The sequence below is a fragment of the Pteropus alecto genome, unplaced genomic scaffold, assembly GCF_000325575.1.
Source record: "Pteropus alecto unplaced genomic scaffold, ASM32557v1 scaffold120, whole genome shotgun sequence".
NCBI classification, from domain to species: Eukaryota; Metazoa; Chordata; class Mammalia; order Chiroptera; family Pteropodidae; genus Pteropus; species Pteropus alecto.
This window is the reverse complement of record NW_006430061.1, coordinates 675,949-682,867: the sequence shown is the minus strand read 5'-3', so window position 1 is coordinate 682,867 and position 6,919 is coordinate 675,949.

The window sequence follows — 6,919 nt, the reverse complement described above, 5'->3', positions numbered from 1 at the left end:
CAGTTAAAAAATGAGTGAATAGATATTTCTCCAGAGAAAACATACAAATGGCTAACAGTTATATGAAAAGATGCTCAGACACCATTAGTTATCAGAGAAATACAAATTAGAACCACAATGAGATAGCATCTCACACCTGTTAGAATGGCTATTATTTAAAAAACAAAAGATCAGTGTTGGCGAGGATGTTGGTGGGAATGTAAATTGGTACAGCTATTATGGACAATAGTATGGAGATTCCTCAAAAAATTAAAAATAGAGCTACCATGTGATCCAGCAATTCTACTTCTGAGTATTTATCCAAATGAATTGAAATCAGAATTATGAAAAGAAAACTGCATTGCCATGTTCACTGAAACATTATTTAAAATAGCCAAGACATGGAAACAAGCTAAATATCTATCAATGGATGAATGGATAAAGAAATAAAGAAAATATAGTATATATATACAATGAAATATAATTCGGCCTTAAAAAAGAAAGAAATCCTGCATTTGCACAACATGGATGGACCTGGAGGACATTACCCTAAGTGAAATAAGCCAGACAAATACTGAATGATCTTACTTATATGGACTCTAAAATAGTTGACTCATAGAAGGAGAGAGTAGAATGATGGCTACCAGAGGCTGGGAAAAAGGGAAAATGGGGTGGTGCTGGTCAAAGAGTACAAAGTTTCAGTTATGCAAGATAAATAAATACTGAAGATCTACTTATTATACAGCACAGTGCCCATAGCTAACAATACTGTATTGTATATTTAAAATTTGGTAAGGGTAGATCTTGCGTTAAGTGTTTTTACCACACATACAACAACAATAAGAAATATGAAATAAATAATAATAATAAAATAATAAAAATAATAATGATAATAAAAAAGAGGGTGGGAGGAAACTTTGGGAGATGATGGATAGGTCTGTGGCCTTGATGGTGGTTTCATGGGTGTATATTTATCTTCAAACTCATCAAGTTGTATTCATTAAATATGTAGTCTTTTGCATGTCAATCATACTTCAATAAAGGTAAAAATAAAAAAAAAATTTTACTTGCAGGTCTTTTGGTCTTTAGCCTAAGTATATACCTGCCAAAACACTGTATTCGAAAGTTGTTTGGCTTAGTTCCTTTATCCTTGAATTATGACCATACTCCATGGTTTGAAATTGCTCGCGATTTCAGTTAAAGACTAATTCCATAGCCAAAGAAAGTGCCAAACTAATTCATAGCCCAAACTGGAACCCATATCTAGGATCAGATCTGTAACCAGTCCAAGCATATTAGTTCGGAAGCTAGCTTACAGTCCAGTCAGAATCCCAGTCAGTGCCATCTCAATACAATGTAGTACCTAAAGTTGTGTCAACATAGATGGACAACCATGTTGTCCTCAGCTAAGAGATCAACCCAACTCAGAACATAGATATGTGCCTGCCAGTCCAGCTTGACACAGAAACCAAACCACTTCTGACTAAGCCAGATTAGAACCAAAGTTCTAATAGGATGCCCCAGAGCCCAGAATGTGCTAGCTCATTCCCAGACCCATTCATTCATTAGTTCATTAAACAAGTCTTTATTGTAGGCTTACTTTGTTCCAGGCACTGTGCTAGGTGTGAATGCTTATCTGGACATGGGAAGAATCCCAAGAGGCTTGCATCACCCTAATGGCCTAAAGGCAGTGTCCAGCTCCTCCTCCTGTTGTAGTCAACACTTCTAGTGTCATCAGATAAATTCTCATAGATTTTTCTCATGAAATCATATTCTGTTTCATCCCTTTATGACAGCTTTTTATTACACAGAAGCATGTCTCATCATTACCCCACCCCATAACCTTTTAACCTAGCAGATTTCCACACTTGCCTATGACCATGCATGCAACAAATACTTACTAAATGTCTTTTGATACCAGGACCTGGATACATAAAAATACTGCCTTTAAGTAATTCACATTCTTTAATTGTATCAAAGGAGGTTAATAAATTAACTGCAGTTCTGTAATAAAGGTATAAGTTCTTTAATAAGAGTATCTTTGAAATTCTATTAGAACCTAATGGAGCAGTTCTTTCTTAATGCTAGGAGGGTGTGGTTAGGGGAAATGATTTCTCCATTGTTTTTTAAAGAATGACTAGGAATTTAGTGAGAGAGAAAGACAGTCTATTATAAATTAATTCCTTGACTAATGCACAGACTGCAACTGAATGCATAGAATGCAATTCAATGCAATAAAATACATTGACTACGCAATGGAGGCAAAAAGGTTTGAGGTCAGAGTGGCAGGATCAGAAAGAATGTTCTTGAGATGGCAGAATATAAAACGGCAGAATAGAAAATCCTACTGTTTCGCTCCTTATTACAATGAGTTTTCCAAGATCTGCATACCTTCTTATGTCATAGATTACCTTCCCTCCTACAACATATTTCCTCAACATTGACTCACTTCTTTGTTATACGGAATTCCACAAACCAGTTTCACAAACTTAAATGCCTACAAATGCTACGTGGACAGTACGAATGAGGCTGGCTAAATGAAGACTGGTAAACTAAGAGTATCTGCCTTACCCAAAGAGGGAAGCTGTTACTTTGCTCCAGAAAGTAACTGCCATGTAGGAATGCAGGTCAAGGGTTGTCAAAACTCCAACATTTTCAAGAGAAGCCAGAAATTCTGATTTTTATTATGGAAACTCCTCATTTGATAACTAATTGGGAAAAAACCCAACCCAACCCAAGACTAGCCAGCAAAACATGTCTATGGGTTGATTCTATGGGCACCAGTTTGTGACCTTTGTCCTAAAACTTTCCTAGTTTTCTGTGATATCATACCTGAAAGAATGAAGGACTGACTGCTCCATCTTTTTCTGACGTTACTAACATCCCAAATATGAACTCAACCCCATTCTTCTTGTGTAGTACTACTGTGCATCACCCTCTAGAGATTTTAGAGTTTGTCCACCCATTGAAGCATCAAGTTTTACCCCTTTCCTTGTGATATCATGAACTATATCAACAATCTTCTCCTCTTCTATTGAAGGTTGCTTGGCCGCACCCTTTATGACAACATGAATTGCCCTACTACCTTGGAATGAGTATTCCTCCATACCATTGCAATCTTTTGCCTTTTTCTTTGTATCATCCCCTTGTGACATCACATGTTAACATCATCCCGGGACTGCAACCTGGAGTGGAGAATGGGAAGATACAATCTGTATGGCATCACAAAAGGATGAGGTTGTTTGGGAAAGTTCATGATGTCAGCATACTATTTTTTGTTTCCTTCCAGCAAAAAACCTTAAAAATGTGCCATGAAACTACGTCTTCATTAACAGAGATTTTGAAAAGAATCATAAAAGTTAGAGAATGACATATAAATACTATGATTTATACCTCTTTAGAGTGAATAAAAGATATAAACTCAGTTTTCCAAGTATTTCGGTCAAATTTATCACAGTAAAGTTTTATAGGAGATCTCTAAAGAGACTTTGTTCTCTGGATGAACTGTCTATTCCTTGGAGGAAGTAAGAGGCTATCTTCTTTTAACTTCATGGAATAAAAATACAGAGATTAGGAATAAGATTCATATAACTACAGTCATGGCACATTTTTAAGGTTTTTTGCTGGAAGGAAACAAAAATTATTAATGTAGCACCCAATATTTATTTGATAATGTTCCTTACCGCAAAATGACTGAACTTTAATCTCACTAAATTCTTATAATCCATGTAATATATACTTCAGGGTTCTTCCTACTATTTTGTTCCTATTTTATTCTTTTTAAAATGAAAATTGCTAAGTAAGAGTAGATTATTCTTAGAACATTATAAACAGGATAGTTTAATTTTTAAACTAAAGGACTGTTGAAATTATGGTCCTTGTAACATGGATCTAGATATTATGATTTACTTTTATTTATATTTATTTTCTTAATGTTACATCACTATAGTAACAGCAGGAAAAGGATACAATTTTCATTCTCTTTCCAAAGGAAAAAAAGAAAAAAAAAAACAAAAATCAAATCCTTCTGCCAAAATCCCATATTGAGGAAAAAAATCCTCATAACAGGAGAACCTAAAATGATTAGATGATTCTCCTTTCATTCTCATTCATTCATTCTTTCATTCATTCAGCAAATATGTATTGATTGCCTATTACATGCATCAGACACCATGCTAGGCTCTGGGTAAATGGTGATAAACAAACTAAATATGGTTTATACTCTCATGGATCTTGTGGTCTAGTGAGAGAGAGACAAAAAAACAATTAATGAAATTGAAAAATAAAAATTTAAAAAATGATTAATGAAAGAAGTACATATGTATGTATGTCTATATATGTAAGTAAATTTCATATATATGTACATACACACATACTATTCATTAGGGAGAATAATGAGAAGGAGGGGAATTACTTTAGATCGAGTAGTCATAGTGGGTTTTTCTGAGGCAGTGCACTTGAGTTGAGTTCTAATGAATGAGAAAGATCTAGCCAAGTGAAAAGCTGGAAAAATAGTGGTCTAATGAAATGGGTACAGCTTGGGCAAAGGCCTTAGCTGGGAATAGTTTCCAAGAACAAAAAAACAACATAGCTAGGGTATAGTGATTGAGAGAGTAGTGAGAAATGAGGTTGAACAGAACGATAGGGGTTATCATGAAGAACCTTGATGATGGATTAGATATGTAGAATGAAGGAAAACTAAGAATCAGAAAATACTCATAGGGTTTTGGCCTGAGAAACGGGTGCATGTCATTTACTGACTAGGTTCTCTGGAAAGCAGATGCTGAGACAGTTAGGTGTGCAAAAGGTTTATCAGGGAATAACGCTTGTAAAAGAAAAAGAGGCAGAAGCCAAATTATGTAGGGGGAGGTTGCAGACAGTGATGCAAACCTGACAAAGTCTCCGCCAGCCCAATGGTGAGCTCCAGAGCAAAGATTGCCAGTTAGCGGAGTTCTGTGTCGGACTAGTTCTATGTAGGCCCTTGTATTACCATCCTGCTCATTCATTGGCTGGGATTCTCCCCAAGAACAAGAGTGTAACTTTGGTTGAGGTGGACCCTGAAGAAGATACAAGGAGGAGGCTGTCAGCTAAGCACATTCCTCACAGCTGGGAAGCCAGTCCTTTCTCGAAGGGGAATGTGAACAGCACATCTCCATGTCTCCCACAAGAAACAACAGGTAAGAAAAGATCAAGAATTTAGTTTTAGACAAGAGGGGAGCTAAAATAGTTAATTAGATCATTCATTTCTCAAATATTTGTTGAACTTCTACAATAGGCCATTCAAATGGAAATGCCATACACATAGCTGAAGGCAGGCTAGAGTTCAAAAGAGATGTTTGGAGCAGAGATATTTGATAATTAGCAGATACATATGGTATTAAAAGTCATTGGCTGGGATCACCCACTTAGAGACAGAATGGTTTTTAACCCTGAAAAGCATCACTTCTGTAGGGACTTTTTAGAGGAAATCTGGGTTGTCACATTGACTAGAAGAACAAGCAGGACACTACTGGCATTTAGTGAGTAGGGTCTAGAAATGCAAAATATCCTGAAATGCATGGGAAATCCTGCCCCATGAAGAAGTGTCTACTATAAAATGCCCAAATGCCCCTGTGGAAAGTTGGCTGTAGACAGAGACGTGGTCCCAGAACCAATCCTTGGGACATTCCAACTTTTAGAAGCTGGGTAATGGAGAAGAAGCTGGCAAACTAGACTGAAAAGGAGTGTCTAGAAAGGTAGAAAGGAAAATAGAAGAGAGCGGTATCAGATGCCAAGAATTCAAAGTGTTTCAAGGAGAGAAAAGTCAGCAGCAAAGAACACTGCTAAACAGTTAAATAGGATGAGGACAGAAAATTGTCCATTCAAAGGTGAGCTTAATGAGAACAATCTCAGAGAAATGGTGGAGATGGAAGCCAGATTGGCATAAACTGAGAGTAAAAGGGAAGGGAGCAAGTAGCGAAAGGAACTTTTTAAAGGAATTTGAATGAACAATAAGCAGAGAAACAAAGTGGGGGGTGATTTGGAGTCAAAGAAAGAATTTTATTTCCAATATTTTGTTATGAAAGTCTTAAATGTACTGGAAAGTTGCAAGAATTTTGCAGTAAATACCACTAAATTCTGTAACTAACATTTTACCATACTTGGTTTATAACACCTTTTAATCTATCCACAAGGAAGCAATTTTTAAAGATGGAAAACACTCCTAGAGCATGTTTGGGTGCCTAGACTGTGATTCAGTTTCTAGGGAAGATTAATGATACAGGAAAGAAAAGGGATAGCCAGGTGAAAAAATAAAGTCCTTCAAAACTAGGTGAGGGAAATGGGATTTAGAGTGCACAGGTAAAAGGATTGCCTTTTGTTGTTACAGAAGAGAAGAAAGAGGAAGTGATTACAGAATCATGTAGGTTTGTGGATTTGATACTGGGAAAAATGTGGCAGAAACTATACTATTGACTAGTTAATAGCTTAAACCCTCTTCTCTTGCTAATAGAAGCCAAAATTTGGCATCAATGGGCCTAGACCCAAGGGATTAATAGGGATCAGTCTAAGCCAATCATGATTATTGGTTCTCTTTTGCCAGATACTAACTTTCTCATTATCTTGCAACTAAGAGAATGGCCATATAACCTATTTCTGGTCAATGGAACTTAAAGGTGGTTTGCTGAGGGGGCTTCAGTGAAAGCTTTCCTTTTTGATAAAAGGAGAGGGAACATCTCACTTACAGGTCCTTTTGTGGCCTCTTGACCCCACGACTGTGTTTTTTCTACTTTTAAATGTGCTCGTGATTCACAATGTCAGGAAGTATAATAGCCATCTTTCAACCTTCAGTAAGTTTGAAAATGAAAAGCTAGAGCTGAGGAAAGGAAAGAGGCTGTGATGATACTGCTTAGTAGCTGAAGAAATGCCAACAACTACCTAACTCCAGATGTACTTTTATCTT